General features: G+C 40.2%; 1 protein-coding gene across 1 annotated transcript in view; it reads right to left on the bottom strand.

The window, feature by feature from the left end:
* lrrc7 (leucine rich repeat containing 7) overlaps nt 1-23554 on the bottom strand; it is a 149376-nt gene that overhangs the window by 122319 nt on the left and 3503 nt on the right. The window lies entirely within an intron of this gene.

Genomic DNA, 23554 nt, shown 5'->3' with positions numbered 1-23554 from the left:
CTGTGTTCTTATGTTTTAAATAACAATTTGTTTGTATAACAAGCTGCTAATATTTGCCTATGTAGTATTATCTCATTTGTCATACTCAAGTCCTGAAAGTAGATTAAAAACAAAAAATGAAGAAAAACCCAACAATGATAAAGTAAAACTGTTTCTTTACCACATTGCAACCTTTGTATTACATAGAGAAAAGATTTTCTTCTATATGTGTATGAAAAATGCCACAATTACAATAAAAAACACAAATAATGTATTATATTCAATAAAATAATATACTGAATTTTAATATCATATATTATTTAAAACCCCCTGAATGACACGGATCTATGGTACACTTTGTGTTTGCTCTAACTCAAAATGCTATTTCAGTTGTCACTTAAAAAACATAGTGGATCTTTTATCTACATTAACACAATCATTTAGGCTGCGCATAAAATCTCAATGTGACAATGCTGGGATGGTGTTTTGTCAGATCTCTGGTATAACAAAGTGAGTGTTGTGGCACTGATGGAAGACAACAGCAGTCTTAAGTAAAGACTGAAATGAAGGGTTATAAATACTGATGTTTTTTTTCTGCTCCTGTAGCTTTTGATTTCTTTCATGAGCCTTCTGTTTGCATACTTCTTAGGATATAATATTCTTTCTGCTATTGAGCATACAGACCCCAATTACCCAGCCACAATAGATGTAAACATAGTTTATCTAAATGCTATGAATGTCATTGTGGTCCAAGTTGCCGTATCATCTGTTTTTCAGGCTTTATATTATGCTATTAGACCGTGAGCTTTCAAAGGGTCTCTTCTTTCCATCGCCAGCTTTACATAAAAATCGCAAATGTCAGTTAAATTCAACTTTGAGCCAAATTGTACAACATGCCTCTGATTTTCTGTGCTGCTGTTACCGAAATTTATATATTTAAATCGTTCATGAGTTCATGGACTCTACTGCTCCACACAAACAAACATATTTTGAACACTCTTTCTTGCTATATTTTAAAAACGTGTCACATGAAAGATACATTAAATCCATAATGCAAAACTAATGAAGATTACAGTGGGGGAAATAATTATTTGATCGTTTGCTGAATTTGTAGGTTGGCTAACTCACAAAGAAATGAACAGTCTCTTAATTTTATGGAGAGAGAGCAAAAATCAACAAAAGTCATAACTGGTTGGCGTGTCATTGAGTGAAATAAGTATTTTATCCCCAAGCAAAACATGACTTAGAACTTGGTGGATAAACCCTTGTTGGTAAGCACATGGTAAAGCTGTTTGTTGTTGGTGGTCACTAGGTTTGCACACGTCTCAGGAGCCATTTTTGGCCCAAATCCTTTGGGTTTCTTGGCTGCTGCTTGGCAACTTCAAGCTTTAGCTTGGGGTGATCGTGGCTCAAGAGTTGGGAGTTCGCCTTGTAATCGGAAGGTTGCCGGTTCGAGCCCCGGCTCGGACAGTCTCGGTCGTTGTGTCCTTGGGTAAGACACCTCACCCATTGCCTACTGGTGGTGGTCAGAGGGCCCGGTGGCGCCAGTGTCCGGCAGCCTCGCCTCTGTCAGTGCGCCCCAGGGTGGCTGTGGCTACAATGTAGCTTGCCATCACCAGTGTGTGAATGGGTGGATGACTGGATATGTAAAGCGCTTTGGGGTCCTTAGGGTAAAAGCGCTATATAAATACAGGCCATTTACCATTTAGCTTCCTCTGCAGACTTTCTATAGTACTGATGTCTGAAGACTAGCTAGGCCACTCCATGACCTTAATGTGCTTCTTCTCTAGCCACTCATTTGGTGGCTTGATGGTATGTCTTGGGTCACTGTCATGGTGGACGATCTATCCCCGACTCATGTTTAGGCTGAGGGAAAGAGGTGCTCTACCAAGATTTTACGGTACATGGCCTCAGCCACTGCCCCCTCAATATGGTACAAACTCACTTCATTATCACAAGTGAACTGTTATTATTGCTAAGCAAAGTAAAATTAAAATTTCCATTGGTAGTGAAGTACATTTAACCAATGAGAGAGCAGCAACAGAGGCAGTCTGTCTGTGGGTCAATTTGTCTGTCCAAGTAATGCAAATGACATCCAATAATGGGGATGCTTGTTACCATGGGAATAAAGAATGAGTGATTGTGAGGTCTGTTCTGGAGACAAAGGCTGTGTCAAACGTATGATTATAATTAGAGACAGAGTAGGTTAGCTCAGATACCAGCACACACAAACACAGCTGTACTGTATATTGACAGAAATGTAGCGTCCCATCTAGAGACAATGCAGTCTCACTGTAGAACTGTCCTCTCTTTTTCAATCATCTTAAATAAAATCTCCAAATACAAACAGTTCTGCAGGGTTATATTGCATTTGGCGTACTCCCCTTTCTGTATTGTGACTACTGTGGCTGTACTGTCTAAAGCATGCTGATGTTTGAGAGCTTCAATTATCAACTAAATATTTTTAAATTACTGGTGAAACTTTTCACTTTATTCTACAGATTATTTTCTCCTTCTCTGGAACTTTTTGGGAATCTTGTGTGATAGGTATAACAGACATACAATATCAACATTTCAATTTAGCCAAGTTCAGGTACCAAAGTAGTCATTCAACAAGTTCCCCTGTCAGTAGATTAAGATGGGTTCAGATGCTTAAAGCAACAAAACTAAAGGTTTCCCCAGGAAATTGGTCATTGGCAATAATAAAGCATGAATAGCCATGTACAAACTTATAAATCCATAAAAAAATAAATCAATCAATCAACTTTTGACATGAATCACACAGATATCTCCTTGCTGCTTACTGAAAAACACAAATCACATCAAATATTACATGAATGCGCACGAAGTCTTGAGCCACCCTCATTTTGCTAGGAAATGGGAAATATGTGCAGTGATTTACTGAAATGTGCAAACATATATGGAAATACCAGCTATAAAACTAGTCAACAAGTCAATATTAGGTATGATTATCTTTATTATTCAACAAAGCTTGAACTCTCTTAGGCAAGCTTTATTGTAGCAGTTTTTAGAAACAGTCCAGGATTCTTGAAGGACATTCAAAGGTCTTCTTTGGATGTTAGATTCCTTTTCGTTCCATTTTATCTTTGCTTTTTTTTCTGCTGTAGATTGCTGTAGTTTTTGAGGCCCGCCACATCTTTATTTGACCTCCATCAGCTTCCTCAGATTTGTTTTTGTATGCACTGCATACTATGCTGAGATATGCCAAATATTAGTTTAAGAGGCTATATATACCAAAAAAAACATCTTTAAAGATTTCCAACTATCTGGTCTTTAAGTCTGATGTCATTCGCCGTTTCCGGGTCCAATATATTTAAAATCCAGGCATCCATGAAAACAGAATTTATGAAATTTAATGGCGTTAGTTAGAAAATGAGCAGGAAGTTAGCTCGCTAGTTTCCACCTAAACATAATATACCATGAGGGACTGAGGGACTTCCAACATAAATGAAAACAGAAAACTAAACAGCAGTGAGGATTACTGAAGTTGAACTAGCTGGTATATAATGATGTGCTACGTGATGTGCTAGTAATGATTTATATAGCGCTTTTCAAGGCACCCAAAGCGCTTTACAATGCCACTATTCATTCACTCTCGTATTCACACACTGGTGGAGGCAAGCTACGGTTGTAGCCACAGCTGCAGTCAGTCTGCCCCATACTGAAGCGAGGCTGCCATATCGCGCCATTGGCCCCTCTGGCCAACACCAGTAGGCGGCAGGGTAAAGTGTCTTGCCCAAGGACACAACGACCAGGACAGAGAGGGCTCGCCGCGGATCGAACCGGCGACCTTCCGGTTACAGATGCGCTTCCCAACCCCCTGAGCCACGGTCGGCCCTAGTGACACACCTTTGTTAGCATAATATAAACACACACACTGGAAGGTGAACACTTGCTTTTTTCCGCTTGATAAAAGTTAACGTGAAAGTTCCCGATGGTTAGGGACAAATGCAATCGCATGGCAGGATGCTGTAAACGGACCAAACTTCAGTCAGGAGAACAACTGAGATAATCCATCCGAATATGAGGTTAGTCATTAATATACTGCTGCATGTATTTACATCGTAATGTTTTAAAAACTGAGCTTTAAAATGAATAGTAGTAATAAAAAAACAGAGAGGCCGACAGTGATCACTGCATTTTTTAGGGGCTTGTTCAGATTAAACAGAACAAGATACAAAGCATTACAACATCTTAAAAGCACAACAGCCTTAATAAACTCAGAGTAGTTTGGACCCAGAAGCATGGTTCATATGTTATCACTTAAAGACTTGATAACATTGAGACTTGATTGAATTTCAAGTATACAGATCAGCCTCAACTCAAGCCTTCTTTTGGCATTTATCTAAAAGTAATGTATCACCTACAATAATGTAAACAAAGCACACACTGACATCTACATTCCCCAACAGCATTTGGTTGACCCTGTAGGACAATGTGCCCTTCGACAGCAAAAAAACTGCTCAGTAATGGCTCGAGGTACAAGTCTCCAACTTTCAAATCCTAATCTAATGGTGTATCTCCAGGATTCTCATCTCAGGGAGGCCAAATGATAACCTCAGATATCAAATGTCCATGGTCAGAGCTGTTTTGGAGCTATTATGGCAGTCTACTCAATATTTTATGATTGATTTTATCAGTCACACATTATCGGCATTCTTCATTGTGTGACTGATCAGTGTGTGATCAGTATAGTGTTGTTTTGGTTCATTTATATTACCGTGTTTATTAATGCATAATAGAAGTTCAACAGCATCACATGAGTTTAAGCACTTAGAGCTAGTTTAAAGTTCAAAGAAAGTGCACTCTGCTTTAAAATTAGAAGTGTCGTCTGCATCGGAACGCAACAAAAGTAGAAGGCAACACTTCTTACAGGTTGCATCAGATACTTTTGACTTGCAAAGAGAGTAATGCAAAATTGCATCAGCTGGTACTTTAAGCGATACATGGTCACCCAGCAAGAGCTTTGGTCATTCTTTGGCACAGAGTGGTTTTTTGTGATGAATTCAGGGGCTTGTGATAACATTTCAAGTATATATATGATGTTTGCTGAAACAGTTGCATAAAGTTTGCAAGTCCTTCACATGCAACATCTTGATGGAATCTTTAAAAAAATCAAACCTTTCAATTATTAACAAATATAATTTTTTATTTCTGCTGGTGGTAGTAGGCATTAATGTAACCATTGCGAAAAAGGAGTAGAAATGTGAAATTCTCAGATCATTCGTCTTTCTTTGAGCAGCAGTCTCCTTTTGAATGTACCACTAGTGTCAAGAATAAGCATTTTAAGGGTCATGGCAGTTTTTAATGCTGGGATTTCAGGTTGGATATCAATGCAATCGATCAATTTTTGTGTTTTCTGGCATTCTTTTATGCCACTTCCATGTTGCAACAAGCATGGGCTAGCCCTTGTCTTGTCTTGATTTTTTTAAAAACTTTTTTTTAATTGGTTTTTATTCCACAGTGATATCCATTCAGCCCATTCTTAATGCAAGGATTATATGATTGCTTTCCAACTGTGTCTTACAATGCCGACTTTACATTAAGGAGGCTTTGATATAAATAATGTTTTGTGATGTCAACAAATCTCATCTCCTAAATGACTTATCCCATTCAGGGTCATGTGGAGAATGGACCTATCTCGGCTGAGAGGTGAGGTACACTCTGGACAGGGTGCCAGCCAACTGCAGGGCTAACACAAAGAGACAGGTTGTGGCTCGTTAGTAACTGATTTCCCGAACAAACCACAAGCTTTGCCTGGCTATCAAACAAAACAAAGAATGTACAACTGGCTCCAGTGGGCCAAGCTTTTTCTTTGGATGAGAACTTTAATTCAGCAGTCTATGGCAGCATTTGCAAAACTGTCATCAACCTCTGGAGTGGAGATTTTACACTGAACAAATGGGTGCACAGACAAAAAAAATGGAAGGAAACTATATATTCAGTGGTTTTCACCATCAGTACTGAAAAGCTCATACAGTCTTTTTCTTTCCAGTGCTGACTCCCCTGCCCACCCACAGTCTGTTGGCTGCTTCACCCTGTTCTTATCTGTGGAATGAAAAAAAAGAAAACAAATCCACTGCCTCCTGTTGGACAAAGACCTGCAGTTTTCCAAGGATTTGTGTAACGATTGTTGATGGTGAAAATGGGTTGCTTTTAAAAGAACGAAAATGTTCAGCGTCATATTTTCAGAAGCAAAGTACAACTTGCATTAATGTTTTTATCTCTACTAAAAATACAAGTGCCAGGGAACCGAATAAGCGAGTGTTTACTGTCTGTCTCGGTTCTGCTTTGAACTTGTTCTGTTTGTCCTGCCTTTTTCTCTTACGCCCTCCTTCTCTCTCTCTCTCCCTCCACGCCGTCCAGCCTGGCAAACAAGAGTGAGAGCGAAGGGTGAATTAATAAAGGAGGGAAAGTGGAGCATAACTCCCCGAGGTCGGTCTTTTCTGGGACGCTCACACAGAGAAAGGGATCCACGCGCACGAATGACAACACGATCTACATAAAGACCCTGACACACATAAATGTGAGGCCTGTGTGGCTTTAGTGTGCTGATAAAATGAGACGAGGAGACACAGAGGGGCAACAATCCTTACATGCCATCATCTGCATGCATGTGGGAGCTGGGGGAAGAGGTGGAGTGAAGAAAGGCGGAGACATGAGGAAGACAAAAGGAGGAGGAAGAGGGTAGGCAAAGAGGCACGTGAGGAGGGATGCATGGAGAGTTTTGCCCGAGGCGGTGAAACTCACAATGTTCCCATATTCCCTGTGATTCCTCCACTCTCATATCTTTTCTTCCCATTTCTTCCATGTTGCTCTTTTTCTTCTTTACGTATTTGTATTTTCATTTCCTTTCATGTCCTATTTCTTCTTCTCCTGTTCACTTTTCTCTCCCTCATCACTTTGTCTTTTCCTTTCATGTCTTTATTTCCTGAAACTTCTCTCCTCTGCATGTGCCTTTCCGCCTTTCCTTCTCTCACCTGCCATTTCCTTTCCTCACTTCCCACCTCCCCCACTTTCTTCTTTCTTCTAGTCTTCTTTCATCTCTCCTTTTGTTCTGCTCTCATCCCATATTTTTTTTTGTTTGACTTCTTTGCGGCACCTCCTGTCTCCTTAACTACCTTTCCTCTTCATCTTCACCCTTTTACTTCTTTTCTTTGCTCTTTTTTCACATCACCCTCAGTTGTACCTTTCATCTCTGAAGTTGAACCTGGTATCTTTTATTGTCAGCTTCTGGCATTACTGACCATCTAATGCACGCACACACACACACACACACACACACACACACACACACACACACACACACACACACACACACACACACACACACATGTGTAAGTATCCTGGTTCATCTGCAAATATACAGTAAACAATGTGACGAGTTGCTTTATAGCCGGGGGGTGGGAGTATTGTTTATCAATGGCCTACAACAATAAAAGCTGGTACCAATTAAGCCTCCTTTAGCCAGAGAAAAAAGTCCCTGAAGACTTTCATTGCAATTCAAAGTGTTATAGTGGGCACAGTCAAACACTGGGGACCAAGCCAGCAAGACTTCAACTACTCTCTGGATTTCCATAACAGATTTGCCAGCCCCCCCTTTTTTCCTCCTTTCTCCCTTTTCCATCTTTCCTCTCTCTCAGGCCATCACTTTGTTTTCTTCTCTCATTTTTTTCAAGCAATATGTTAATTAAAACAAAGAAAGAAAAGGGCCAAATGACTGAAATTAAGTGACTGAACCAAGAGGCGAAGTGCAATTTGTAAATGTACGGATGATTCAATGTTTACAACAGGATTATTTAAGGTGCAAAGTTAACTATGTTTTCTTTTGTTTCTGAATGCTGTGCTACCAGGAAGTGACAGGTGGGATTTATGTCCCTTTAATAAGTTCCTGCTAAATGTTGATATATGCCGACACATGCTAATGGTGGTGAAGGCAAATAAAGTTGAATAACAGAATCATCACTCGACTTTAATTAGGCAAAACATCTTTCCTGTCTAAGTTTCTAAGAACCAAAAGCGTGCCCAAACTCATTTCATTAGTCACAGAAATTACTTTAAAAACACCCATCTAAAAACAGAGATCATCATCATCATCGCAAATACAACAGATCAAGGTCATTTTAGGAAGGAAATAGAGACAGATTTTAAAGATAAGACTCAGAGTGAATCTTTATTAAGATGCACAGAAACAAGCAAAACACGCACTAAATTATGAAAAGCCATCAGGTCATAATACACCTCAGTGAACACAGCAACAAACAGCAGTCAGCATTTATGACTAAAACCTGCTTCGATCCTTGAGCTACCAGGAAATATCTGAAATGCCTCAAATAAGAGGCATCCGTTGCTACATTACACACCTATGGCTGCCTGTGGCTGGTGGCAGGAACTTATATTGTTTGGTACACCGAGAGTATTACCATAACGATATCACGGGCAAAGCATGTAATACACACGCCCGTCCACCGTGTTCATTTCACATTTGCCTCTCCAAAGCGTCAAAACGGACACGCATGCAGAGGTTGCAGTACCAGTTGGGGGAGATAACATATTTAAAGCAAAGAAATTTGTAGTGACCAAGGAAAGCCTGAAGTACATTCCAGGGTCCTTCTATGCGAGCAGCAATTAACCCTTGTGTGGTGTTCGTATTTTTGTTACTCAGCCAGTGTTCATGGGTCTGGTGGACCTGCTAGAGTTTTGGCTTTCCAAATTAACACTATCAAACAATTTTATGTTAAATTACTCAACAGATGTTTACTTCATCCCAATTACAAGACATATGAACAGCAAACATGGTTAATTTTTTCCCTTTACCTTTGTTAGATCACATTTATGAATTAATGTGCTTCTCGTTTTTCTTTTATATAAAATGTTATAAATAAATCAGTTATAATCAAGTGGAGTGAGTGGAAAGACACAACACATTTACACGTGAAAAAATAATTAATTGTTTAATTTTTCTTTTGAAAAAAACTGAACACGGGTCTCACAGACCCGAACACCATACAAGGGTTAAGCTAGGTGGCTAATATGTATTTACATATAAACGTGTTAATAATAATGTCTCTTAAAACGCTTTCTTGTGGTTATTTTCATGTCGCTTGAAATAAAATATCTCTGCTGTTACTGCAACTTCTGCATGCGTGTCCATATCATGCTTTGGGGAGGCAAAGTGTGAAATAGACACAGTGGACGTACTGTGTGTTACATGTTTTGCGTAATACTGCGTTGTCTTGAGACTGTCCATGGAGGACCCTCATCTTCAGTATTCTTGTACAGACCTAGCCAGCAGTGCCAAGTGTGAAACTGCAGCATACCCTTTAATTCGTATTTTTAAAAAGGGGAACAAACAACCCAGCCTGCCAAACCAAAGTTGCGCTCAGCAACCGCAACACCAACAGCACTCCCCTTCCTCAGTCTTCTTGAGTGTTTGCCAAAATCTCTTTGAGGCTGATCCAAAGCCTTGTTTTACAGCCTCACCAAACTCCTACTATACCCAGGTTTTTTGTTCAACATTTGCCAAATCAGCACTTTCCTTGGCTTGCTGGTACATGTCAGCTGCCTTCAGAGTCCCACAAGCTAAATAAGAAAAGATTCCTTGTTAGCTTGACAGCTCACTTTACCGTCATTTTTTACCATCTGGTGTGGAAACTGCTGTTGAAGATCTCCAGGACTCTGCCAGACACACTAACTACCGCTCAAACTCACTGTAGTTTTGGGTGTGCCAGGCCTTTCAGCCATCCGATCCAACTCACCACCACGTAGTGATCAGATGACAGTTCGGCTCTCCTTGTTCCCGAGTATCCAAAGAAAGGGTCAGAAAATTAGCCCTTTATAATAGAAGTTTATATGTGGAAATCAGCTTTTAACAATCAACTTTGATTTATGTGCCAACCTTGTTCTTTTCTTCATGACTTGTATTCAAGCATTTGGTCAGAATAACTGTATTGTGCTGCAGTTCTAAGATTAATTGTCTTGCATTGTCCATTACACACTAATTACCAAAAACGTTGGTGTCCATATATAAAAAAGAGCCTAAACAGTTTTAACAGTTTTAGTTGCTCGTTTTTTGACCTGTTAACACCCTCACTGCTTCCAAAACTAGTAAATTATGACTACTTCTACAAACATCTTCAGCAATTAGATTTTTTGGAACGACCTTGTCAGCTTAACAAGGTTTGCAAATTAGATTTTCACAATCATACTTCTAAGAAATGAGGCCCAGTCTTGTGTACCCTGCCATCTTGTGTAGATCCTTCTATTTAAAAAAAAACAACTCAAAATTAGAAAGTAGCAAACTTTGTTTTTAGGAAGTTCCCAATCATGAAATATTAGAGTTTCAACACTTATGTGTGCATCGGCTTTGTACCTTCCATCACACAGAGCGATATGTTTGTCTCGACTCCGAGTAGTGGTCGAAAGTGGAACACTAATCTCACTATAATACAGTCATAGAAATAATAGCCAATCAAAAATGTAATAAAAATACCTGATAAAATATATTTATTCAACTCAGTACATCTGTTTTTACTTCTGTCATTAAGATATGTTCATCTCACACTCGTGCATACACACACAACTTCATGAAGACAGACAAAAGCAAGTCAAACAGCAGAAACACAAAGAAATGAGGTGAATGAGAAGTAAGACCGCAAAAGAGAAGAAATAGAGCAAGAAGTAAAACATGTGGGAGAAAAAGGAAAGGAAAGAACAGAGAGTCAGTCAGAGCTAGAAGCAGTAAGAAGGAGAAAGAAAGAGAGCCTCTTGCAGAAGCCCAGGGGGTATCCTGCTATCCCAGAATGCTTTGCTCTAACCTACTTTGGTATTTCTGTTTCTGTCTTTGTCTCTGCAGCGCTCTGAGTGGGCTAGCTAACTGATACACAGTACACCAGCACAAGTTTTGTATATGTGAGCGTTCTTGGATTCCTTTTCTTTTGAAGATCATATTAATTGGAATATGTATGTGTCTGAGTGCATGTTGGGGACCTGCATACCTGCAAGCATTTGATTACTGAAGATCTACTATTTGTGTTCTTAGTATGAATGTAACACAGTGTTTGTTCTTCTATATGTAACTGTGTCACTGACATATATATATATATATATATATATATATATATATATATATATATATATATATATATATATATATATATATATATATATATATATATATACATATGTGTGTGTGTGTGTGTGTGTGTATAAGTATCTGTAGGTGAATGAGTTTGTGTACTACATAAGTGTGTGTGTCATGTGTGTGTGTATTTGAAAGCCGTGCGGGCTGAGTGGGCAGCCTGACGACCAGCTCAGCAACACTCCGTTACCATGGAAACTAATGAGGAGAGCACAGAAAAGATGATTATAATGGAGAGAGAGTGGAGAGGAAGTTTGATCTATCTCCGATCTGTCTACCTATTGTCGCATATTAACATGAATAACTTGAGTAATTTTCGCTTGTTAGTTTTACATATTGCCATAATTGCTTTAGATCTCAGTAATTAAATAGAGTTAATTAAACAGTATAACTTCGCAGCAAGAAATGTGTGGCAATATATGCAAATGCTTGCATTTCCTAAACTCTGGCCTGAACTAAAAGAAAGGATGGTTTCCAAATTCTGTTCAGAAACATAGCAACAGGACACAGAACCCTGATCTCGACATCATGCGGTCAGTGTGGATAACACGAAGACCCGTTTGACACTGACATGGCCACAGAACAAGAGCAGGGGTTCAGTGGCTAGCACTTTTTCCTCACAGCAAGAGGTAACATTGCAGCTCCATGTGTGGAGGTTGCATGTTCTCTCTGTGCTTGCAAGGCTTTCTCCAGGAGCTCCAGTTTCTCCAACTAATGAAAAAGCATGTCACATTAATATTTTGTCGTTTCAGGACTCTCTTGCAAATTTCAGGTTTAAACCTCCAGGTGAGTCTTTTCTCATAAAATGTTGAGAAAACAGTTTGTTTTGCTGAAGTCTGTGTAATTGAGAAACAGGTAAGTTCCTCAGTGCCTCCCTCCTACACACAAGCACAATTGTTTTGTAACATGTTAGGTCAGTTGTGTTGTTTTAACCAACACACGTGTCCTCTTTACCCAAAAAACGGATTTTACTTCATTGAGGGTAAATTCTCTTAGTGTGTTCACTCAAAGAGATGCAGGCTTACGTGTGACATCCAGCACTGGAACCAGAGCTCCACCTGCTGCATACGACGGAGCACACAAACACACACACATATATTTGTATATTTCTATCACTGTGAGGACCTTGACTGGCACAATGTATTCCTGAGCCCCTTACGAGCCCCGTTATGAACTTGAATAGTCAATCAATCAATTTCCTGATTGCGACTCTAACCTACACCTGATTCTAAGCTGAACCCTAAAACTCCAACAAACCTTTATTGAAATTCCCAAAAGTGAGGGTGAGTCAAGCTGTCTCCGCTCCCAAGCTCTAAAACTCCGACTGGTCCTCAAAGAGAAGAGCCATCCAAAAGTGCACACACACAGCTGTCAGTACTCCCCCCTCCCCCCTGCTTGCTCACAAAACAGGAAGTGTGGATTCTGACAGGAGGACAGATCAGTGTAAACCCCATGGTAACAGGCAATGCACACGCACACAAAATCCTCCTCCTTTAAAATAATCAAACATTATATGCACCTCTGCAGTCAGTTGCTTGTGGCTTGTGAACATACACATTTGCAACAATGAACTTCTCCAACCTGTTTCCAGCATCAATCGATTTGTTACTTTCCACACAGACATGCAGGTGGTCCGCTCAACTGCAGGTGGGATGTTTTTTGCCATGTGTCAACTCTATCATGAGTGCATGCCTGCATGCACGAAACTTTTAACACTTGAGGTGATCCTTCTGGCAGAGGATGACACCCCTCCCCAAAACACCAAAAAGATCTAAACGACTTTGGTAATAGCGTGATAGCATGTACGGTTTCTATACATGCATCAGTCCAAGATGTGCCACCGGAACCTAAACACACTCTGTTCTGTTATATTTATATAGCACAGAACACCACTATGGTACTAGCGAAAGAGACAGAAATGAGTGATCCGGTGATCCTAAGATGACTAAGAAATGACTAAGAAGACTAGGAAGAACCCCCATTAAACCTCTGGCAGTACCAGGGTCAGAGGGGGGCAGTTATCTGCTGGGACTAGCAGTGGGATGAGAGAGGAAATTAGAAGAGAAAATATAAAAGAGAGGCAGAGACAGATCATGAACAACAATGTGAATAAAGCGCAAACCATGCAAGGGAGAAGCAATAAAGTTTATGACGTGCAGTAGAGGAGAGTGAAAAAGAGGTGAGTGGAGGAGAAGTGCTCACTACAACATGAGCACTTCTCCTGAACAACAGTTAATTATCTGAACAATGGAAAAACACAACATGGCCGCTCACAATGAGATGAAATAAAATGAGCGTGCATAAATTAGGTAGGTAACTGCTTTTGTTGGCGGTGGTTTTTAACGGTAAAGGTAACAAAGTGGCAGCAAGGCTAAAAACTGCAGTCTCTTGAACAGCCACTCGAGTCTGAACATCAGCTAGATTTGCATGATAAAATGCCCAGAGAGGAAATTAGCATGTCTACATGATTTTACAACCTGCTAACCAAAGCTTGCTGACATTAACAGATAAGTTAGCACCTGACATAAATATTTGTCCATACAACCAGCAGGGTGACAATCATAAACTTAAAGGGGAGGCTTCAAGCCAATAAGTGACACTACAATGACAACATTCATCATCTAAATACAGTCTATAGGTTGAAATGCACGCATAAATCTTTCTTTGTAGGATCTCTGCAGTATACCTACGTAACTGGCCAAATTCCACAATTCCCATATTCATTAGCACTTGGGACAATCCTGATGATCATCCGGCCACATGGATTATTTAATACAGTTAATACTGGATAGAGCAGACAACAGATGGCATTTTCCAGTTAAGGGGCTCCCAGAGCAAACTGGTCCCTCCTTTTTTCCCTCTTTTTCTTCAACTCTGAAATATCTTGAACACTTCTATTATGTTTGGGAGTTTTTCTTGCACACCTTTACAAGCATATATAGTCGTCCAAGCTGGCAATCCCAAATTGTTCAATTTATCTGAGCAATAACTGTGAAAAGTCCCAGATGACTCACTCTGTCAACAGCATCAAATGCACGCAAACACCAACTCAGACTATGATTCACACAAATTTCCAGCAAATGTTAGCATCGTACAGAAGCAGCACAGCAACACTTGACTAGTGACAGAACGAAAAAAAATACGAGAGAAGACACAAGTTAGTGGCCTGTGCTGTCCCTGCTACTGCCAACAATTCTGGAGTCTGGAGAGCCTCAGTGAGAGCCCACTCTTCCCCCCGTGGAGCTCTGCGAATGTGTATGTGTCCATGGGCATCCTGTGTGTGTGGGTGGACAGTGAAGCTGAGTTGTCACGTTGGGCAGAACATATCTGCATATTCATAACTGAGCATCTACAGCATACAAACCTGCACGCAAATACCCAGGTAATGCCGAATTTACCGTTAGAGTAGAGCAAATAGTATTTAAAAAAACAACTACAAATCCAACAAAATGATGGTCTTGAGATCAGAACAGCGGGAGGCAGGTAGGACTGTGAGAGAGAAACATGTGGTAGAGTGAAGGAGCAAACTGAAAGACACAATGGTGCACTAGGATGAGAGCGAAAGAGAGAAAGAGAGAGATAGCGGAAGAGAATGAGTGGTAGGAGACTCTGTGTGGGTTGACTTTTTCTCTCCCGGGTGCTATGGTAACCTACAGAGCTGAGGAGAGGAGAGGAGAGGAGAGGAGAGGAGAGGAGACATATTCCTCCCAAAGTGACCTTGGTTAACCTTCCGAGTTTTCTTCTTCTCAAGACAAGACATCATTAGACAAAACCAAATATCTCAACAACTACTAGAGGAAGTTTAGTGATCTGACCATTTTTCGGGTCAAAAGTTTGACTGTCCACTGAGTTGCTCATCCATCCAGATGCTAAGTAGCTAATGTCAGAATGCAAAACCATGCAGTGATCATGTCAAATCATTATATTTGCTTCACATTAGCTTGTCACAGGAGTGCTCCTCTTGTTCAGTCCTGCAAGAACTCTTGCGCGATACTGCTCAGCAAAGGAAAACGATCACAATGGAAGATAAAGCAAAAGCAGTTTGAAAAAACATAGTAAGGCGGTGTTTTACCATGTTTGACCCGGTTTGAATCACACTGTGTGTCTAAACCTGCAGTCGCTGTAAGTGGGTTTGTTTTTTTGTTGGCAGGTGATATTAGATGCAGAGGCACACGCATACATCATGCATCAGGTGGATTTCCACCCCTGCAGCGATATTTTTAGATTGTCAGTGAAGCATTTTGATGGCACGTCTTTATCTAAAATGCTTTGGCTCTGAGTGGTTGTCTCCATTGTCTAAACAGTTCAGTGATCATAATCAGAGAGTAAAAAAACCCCAAACCTGTAGCTTTGCAGTCTTCTTAGCTACATCGCATAAATGTCGCATTTCACTTAAAACAAGGAGAAATTTCGATTTTGTGTACTAAGTATCTAATTGTTGGTGATAATTAAATGTATTTAGATGCAAGACTTTTATTGTTACATACTCTACAGCTGCAAATATACACCTTTATGTTTTGCACTGTGACTTTCCTTTAGAGTTTTGTCAAACTTTGGATATTGTAAAAGAATACATAGTAAAGGAAGAAGAGGCAACCTTGCTCGCACCAAATCTTATCATAGCAGTCTGGCAGAAACAGTTTCCCCCTCCTATTTCTGTAATCAACCACCAAAAAACTGTTTGTGGGCGGACTTCTGCTTTGTTTGCTGTTGTGACAGCTGAGGCCATAAACAAAGGAACTGCAAGGCTGTAAACATAACAGTTCTTTGTTCCAAATTCTCTTCGTATAATGTCTGCCCTGGAGCGCAATGCAGCAAATTAATCACAACATGGTATGGTCCTATGTCAGTATGGAGCAGGGATGGGATCTGAGCCCTCTGAATAGGAGTGGGACACTGTTTTATTGTATAATTTAAAAAGGGGACAATAATAATAAACTGAATAAACTAAAAGATACATTTAGAGCCCGAGTGATATAGCGACTGATGTCAGCTATTAGCTGATATATCAGTATCACATTTATAAAAACTGAAAACTGAAATGAAAAAGTAAAGTAGAGACCGAAGAAACACCCTTCAACCACATTAAGAGTGTGGATGTTGCTCAGTTTGTTCACCAGAGGGCACTCTCCAATGCGCCTGTTGCCAAATGGGTTTGTGACACTACAAACAACAACAAACAGCTGATCCAAGCATAGTCAGGCAAAGGAGTAATCGATGACTTGGCAGCAACATAACAAAACTAAATATGTAACATAAACAGTGTTGGGACTAATGCGTTATTAAGTAACGCGTTACAGTAACTACGTTATTATTGTGGTAACGAGCACGGTAACTAGTTATTATGCCAAAATCAGGAACGCGTTACTCATTACTGGGATTTAGATAGGGTCGTTACTCGTTACTTCGTGTGGTGGCTATCGCGGAGCTTCCACAGATTCAGTAACATTAGCAAGTGGTGGAGGCAGCAGGTGGATGAAGGAAAAGGGAGGCAGAAGGAAAAGAGACCCGAGGCGGCCGCCGGTCCAAGTGTGAACTGAACTTCAGGTAAGAAGTTATGACCTGCAGTCTCTCTGGGTCAGATATGAACCAAGTTTAGGTGGAGTTTATTTTTGTTATTCTGACTTTTTCCGTACTGCGTGCTAGCTAGCATGACAGAGTTTCTATACAGCTGGGTGGGTGCTATGAAGTTAATGATGTTGAACTTTATTTTGTTCATAAGTTATTAGAGTTGCCAACCGTCCCGTCTGGTATTCAGAGAAAATATTAAGCGTTTCTTATTGAGGTGAAAAGGAACAGTTTGTCCCGTAATTCAGCTACAATGAAAAAGGCACAAAGCTGGAGTTATTCTGTGTCTTTGCTGCACAGCTGCCTCTTCTTCTTTCATTCTCCCCCCTCCCTCTCCCGTTTCTACTTCAATCATGAAAACTGATCAATGATCAGCTGATCGGCTCTCTTGTTTGTTTATCGCTCACTTTGCGCCGAAAGAGGAAACCAGCGGATGTCGCGCTAAACAACATCAGCACGTTTAAGCTTGATCAGCTATTGTTAGAGTTTATTTAATATTAATTTCTAGTATCAGCTGATGTTTGCTGGAGCCACAGCTGTAAAGCTGCTGGTCATGATATGGTTTGGTTATCTGGTGAGAGGGAAACATGAAGATGAAACCAGGAGATGTCCTTACTGAATCATCAGAGCTGAACAGGTGATGGAGAAACAGGTTTACCTTTTAGGTGACATGAATGAGTTGAAGGGAAGTTATGAACTGTTTCTGAGAGACAAATAACACCAGGATCCTTTTTTAGGTAGCTGACAGCTGGTAACTGTGCAGGGGCGGGTCTAGCAAAGTGTTGCCAGGGCGCATGTAGGGCATTAACAGGGAGAGGGGGGCACAAAGAAATACTTTTCTTTCTTATTCTCATTTAAAATGTCTAGCTTTTAAAAAATAATTATCTGAATCTTACAACAAACGATTGATAGATTGATGCATATATACCATCAAAACAGTGAACATCACTGTCACAACAGTGTTTATTTTCATTCAAAGGCTTTATGATTTTTCCTATAATGGTGGGCCGGTCTCTAGTCAAAATGCCCGGGCCAATTTTCTGTCCCAGTCCAGCCCTGTATGCAGCTCATCTGCAGTCTGGTGTTGCCTACATCTTCCTATTCAGAAGGCAGAATTTCTGAGTTCTGTGTACAATCGAAAGCACCACGACTGCAGTTTTTGTGTTGGATGTAAAAGGCGCGCATGATGCTGTGACGTAGGCTAGAATCATGGCAGCAGTCAATGACGGTCCAGGCGTGGGTTTTCTCTCGTGGAAATATGCACATTATCTTTTCCTTTCTATTGGTCGGTGGCACAGTGCACTTGTGGCAAGTAAGCAAGCTAGAAGACTGGCAAAGTTATGGAAGAAACACATTAACAAGAGAATTCTGTGTAAAACCAAAGTTACTTTCCCTAGTAACTAGTTACTTTGAAAGTAACGAGTAACTTGAAGTAACTGAGTTAATTTTGAGAGAAGTAACTAGTAATGTAACTAAGTTACTATTTTAAAGTAACTTACCCAACACTGAACATACAGAAAATATTTTTAAATCCCTAAATATCAGTATTGGTCTTAGAAAAAAAGGAATATTGCTGAAACGAGTCTAAACGTATTAGTATTGTGTGGATGTTTGGGGTTGAGGGTGGAGCCTTTCCAAAAGGTCAAGAGCTGGGGCACATCCTGAGTAGATCTGCACCTAAAGCAAGTTCAGAATCAAATATGAAAGTATTGAGAACCTGTTTTTGAAGTGTGGGAGGAAAAACACACACAGGCACATGGAGAATCTGTGTGAACTCTGAACATTTGGTGCCAATCGCCATACACTGGGCCTCCCTCATGTCTTTGTATTTTAGCTTAATTGAATTTTAATCTGGGGCTCCTCACCTTGAACGCTCTAGGTTTCTTTTTAGTGATCCACACATGTCTGTGAACTGTTATTATCTTCACCTCTGGTCGGGGTGAGGCATTTTTTTGTAACAGGCATGGAAGTAAATATCCTCCCTGCACCTGTGAATGTTAACCAGTCCATTTTGACTGTGGATAACACATTTCCACAAGGAGACTAGTGCAGAGATAACAGTGGCAATTGGTCTCAATATAGCAGAGGACACGCAAGAAGACATGTTCTCAAAAGAGAGTGAGAAAAAGAATCTGTGTAAGCCTAAGGGATGACTGCAGTTAAGCAGGGTTTTCATACTCATGAAACTGTCACTGTTATTCTCTTATTCAATCAAAAAAATGGATCTGGGGGATTTTGTTTCTGAAATTGCAAAATAAACACGTCATAAGATTAAAAAGGCTGTCTGATTGTCTGTCGTATGATTGTGTTGAATCCTTAATCTGCGCAGTAATGACACCTGACAGATGCTGTTTATCTGAAGCTGCAGGATAATCAGAAACATCGATTATGGGCTGTTTTTTGCTGACCGCAGATTAACGCGCTTACATGTTTTTCAGCAACGGGAACTGTTGAAAGCTCATCACTTGAATGAGTCATCCTCTCCGAGGCTCCTTAAACTGTGCCAGCGTTTTCTTTCTGCTGTTTTTATAACTTGTGACAGAAAAATTAAATATCGTTTTTTTATGTTTAATATTGTGGAAACCTGACAAGCTTTGCTTCTCTCATCTGTCGCCTCCTTTGTCTCTCGCTCTCTTTCTTCCCAGTCTCTGCTCATTTCTCACTGTTTCGTAATCCAGCTGAGAATGATGCAACTATACAGTAACTGTACAGACAGACGAGCGCAAACACACACATAATCTTTCTAAACCAGACTACTTAGGAAGCAATTCATCTGCACTTAGCCTGAATTTTATGGACAGATGAAAAACCTTCTTTCTAGCACCATTTCTCTTTTTCTGGATTGCACGTCTGTCTTCATATATGTGGGTCAGAATGCTTCACTTGTAGCCGGGCCTACTTTAAGTAGATTGGTTTGCAGAGTTTTTCTTATTACGCTGATTAGACTTGTGTACCTACACTGAATGCTTACCGATTTTTCCAGTCCTCACAAACTAAAAACAAGCACATATGCCTGCTCTAATAGATGCAGGAGCAGAATCAGTTACGCTAAAGCCTCTGCTTATTACTTTCAAATGAAGGAGCTGTTTTTATTTCATCTAACAGCACTAAGTGATGTTTTGAAGGATTTCAAAAATAAATCTAAGTGGTTTTCCAAGTTGCAACTGTACCTTATATTCCAAGCAAAGGACTGCATGACCAACATATGGCACAGGGCCACACAGAGGTTTTTTTTTCTTATTTAATAAACTAGAAATTAATTAGCTTTAAAGAGCACGATGGGTTCTGAATTTATATGCGATTTTGGTCCTCGGATAAAAAAGGAATTTTTAAAATCCAGTTTATTACTATCCATTATGTCTGTGAAAGTTCTCAGTCATCCAGGTCATCGTAGTCTAAGTCTTCACCTCTCACCCAACAAGCTTCTTCAGTTCTAAGAGCAACTGGTGGTTGAGTCCCAGATTTAAAGCCCTATGGGAGTGTCCCCAAGATGGTCATCTTGGCTCATCACACGAGCCAAGATGGTCGTTCACAGTGGACATCGATGGCTTCTTTCACTACTCTTTCTAACCATCTGTGTTAGATGGATGAACAGAGGCGGTGGCTTACGACACCAACTGTCTGTCATCTATAATACAGTTTTGAGATCCCTTCCCAGACGCCTTAACTCCCACTCACATCCTGGGCCATTTGACCTCAGGAAATCACATGATAGGGTGGGGCTAGGCTTCACAATGGGTTCACCCAAAACCTCGGCTGATTGTGACCCACACCCACTTTCACACCTTGGCTCGTGTGATTAGGTAGAAAATCCATAGGGGGGTTCATGACCCTCTTGGGGGCACTGCACTCCCATAGGGCTTGAAATCTGGTTATCTCCACCAGTTGCTCTTAAAACTTAAGAAGCTTCTTGGATGAAACGTCTTCAAGGAAACTTAAAGAAGTCCAGATGCTTTTCTTTCCAAGCTCCTTAGACTACTATCCACTATGTTTACATTTCACTCAAAAAGCACATTTATACTTTCTTTTAAACAACAACAACAAAAAAGAAGTAAAATCCAGGGTAGGATTACTAGAGCCAATAAGCTTAATGACAAGTGTGAGGCATCTATGTGGTACGTACAGTGCATGATGCACAGAGTATGACGGGTGCAACATTAGGATTGAGTTATGGTCTCACACGGACTACTTTCTGTCAAGACATGGCAGCAAGAAAATTAGTTCCTTTGAGTAAAAAGAGGCATCGAGGGGACAGGGGCTGGTGTTGTATCGTTTAAAAATTGGATAACAATGTACATTTCACTTCATGGACACATTTACTGTGGTGCATTGGGACGCTCACGACATCAGATATCGTGCCCCAAAAGAGTTCACAGTGACAAGATTATTGTCATTCAGTGAGTCAAAATGAACCACAGCGGTTGTTATGTGCTGAAAATTAGACTCAAAGTGCAATGAGGTAGCCAGAGTCTGGAACTAAACTCGTGCTATAGTAACATACATAAAGAACAACTGCCCGATTATCCTTGACATATTATTGACACATTATATTTCAAATGTGGTCATCATCAATACACCCTGAGGTGGATCAATCAAAGAAAAGGGAAAAATATGAAATACAGTATTATAACCAAGAAATGACAGTTCCCTAATTGTTAACTCTTTTACAATACAAAGAAAAATGCTGTTGTATTGCAGCACAGGCCATTTGGCGTTTATTCTGCCAATCCTGTTGGAAACTACAAACTACAAGTTATTTGACAAATCTTTGAATGATTTCTATAAAATGCAACTTCTTTTTCTGACTCAAACATAGATAGCAGCCTAACAAAACAGGCATTTTCCACAGCAGTCATGTTGACTTGTCAGAGTAGCATAAGCACAGATGTTCCCAATCACATTAACAATACATCTGTCCCGTTTAAGTTACCCATGAAGTCATAACAGTGTCACACTGACCTGAAACCAAAGCAGCTCAGTGAAATAGAATCAGCCATTATCCTGTGATGAATACGTGTCTTCTGTGAGCGAGAATGATCATGCTCTGTATCACCACAGTTGAGATGATTTAATCTACGTTTTGCTCTAAAAAAAACCATTTCAGGTTTTCACGGAATATGTTCCCATGATCCGGTTTCTCTAAGCAGTCACACGATGGGGGGTATCAGAATGTGGCTGCAGCCACGTTCATGCCAAAGGCTTGGTGCTGGCACCAGAAGATCAGAAACATGCGCAATTCTAGTGCTCCCATCTCACCAAAAATAACAAACAAACAAACAAACGAACAAACAAACAAACAAACAAACAAACAAACAAACAAACAAAAAGAAATATATGGAATTTAGAAGTAAAATACAGACTACAAGCCACACAACTGCTACATTCCAGGGCTCTGAGACTGAGTTAGTATCTGAATATAAACACGCAGGCATTATAACTGATGCCTTTTTCTCTTTTTCACTGCATTCAAGCAACTGGTGGAGAAGCGTCCCCCGCTGTCCTTTGAGGCAAGAAAGAGACTTGTAGCTTCCACTTAAATGTCAGTTTTAGATTAAGGTAATCTCATTTATATGCATCCCTCTCCACAATGCTTAGAAACACTGGATACTACCTTTAGTACAAACCTGAAACCTCTCACCTTAAAGCTCTCACTCTTGTATATTGCATGCTTAGGCTGGATGGTCAGCTCTGACATTTCATAAACTCAGCCACTGGTGCATTGTTATTTATATTGTTACTGTTGCTTTGCTCACACCTTACTTGCATTCATTACAAAAAACTGTGAAAAGGCAGCCCAAAACGGAGACTATATGAATGTGCAAATTCCTTCAGCTTCAACCCAAGTGGCATTAAATGGGAGAAGTTAAAAGACGACTATAAAAACAGATAAAAGCTTGTAAGGAAGATTAACATCCTGGATAGGTGTCCGGATGAGGTTTAGGTGCCTCTGTTTTAGGTTTGTGTTGTTTACAAATTGCAGTTCCTTCTTTAGAGAATCTGAATCTGTCAAATTGATGTTTATCAGACAAAGGAAAAAAAAGGGTTTGCTGGCCTGCTCCTGTGCACAGTGTATTGCTGCAACACCATTGGAGTGAAAACTTCATAGTGCAGTTCCTTTGGTAACATGTCTGTGTGTCCAGACCTAATAAATCTTAGTGGCAGAATATCCTACATCTCCCAGATCCCTACACCTCAGAAGAACTAGTCCACAATCTTTCCAATCTTTCAATCTGCATCAAACCTTCCCACATTCCCTGGAAGTCTTAATTAGCAGGTTTATGAGCAACAGTACACATCTTCCCCGAGAAACACAGATAAAATCAAACACCGCACAGTTCAGTACAGCTGTTCAAATGTGGAAAAACACCTTCAGAGAATACGGACACAGCTGAGCAGGTTACGTACAATGTAAACCTGAGATAACCAGTTATACTGCTGAAGCTTCAAACATCTGCTGTCGCAGCTTTGACATTGCCATCGGACTGTGGGATGTAAAAAGAATATCCCACAATGGAGGTTGGACCACAGGGGTGTCATCATGACCAGATCGCCTTTAGAAAGTCTCTGTGACCTTGAAACCAGACAGGATAATCATCTGGATATAAATACATACAGACAGTAACAACAAGAAGGCAGGTTTGACTTCATTTAGTTCATGGGCTCAGAAAAAAAATAGTTTATCTAAAAGTTCGGTCGAGTGTGTGTGTGCATGGTGAAGGGAAATTTTAAAAGGAAAGGCATCATGATGCTCACATGCTATGAATCACCATGGCAATAATAAGCACAGCCTCCATTTTAACCCACTGGAGGAAAATATTAATACGTAGCGGTACACATCCATCTTTA

The sequence above is a fragment of the Astatotilapia calliptera genome, chromosome 17 (assembly GCF_964374335.1).
Source record: "Astatotilapia calliptera chromosome 17, fAstCal68.1, whole genome shotgun sequence".
In the NCBI taxonomy this organism is placed as follows: Eukaryota; Metazoa; Chordata; class Actinopteri; order Cichliformes; family Cichlidae; genus Astatotilapia; species Astatotilapia calliptera.
The sequence above is the reverse complement of the archived record's forward strand: the minus strand, read 5'-3'. Positions and strand labels throughout refer to the sequence as shown.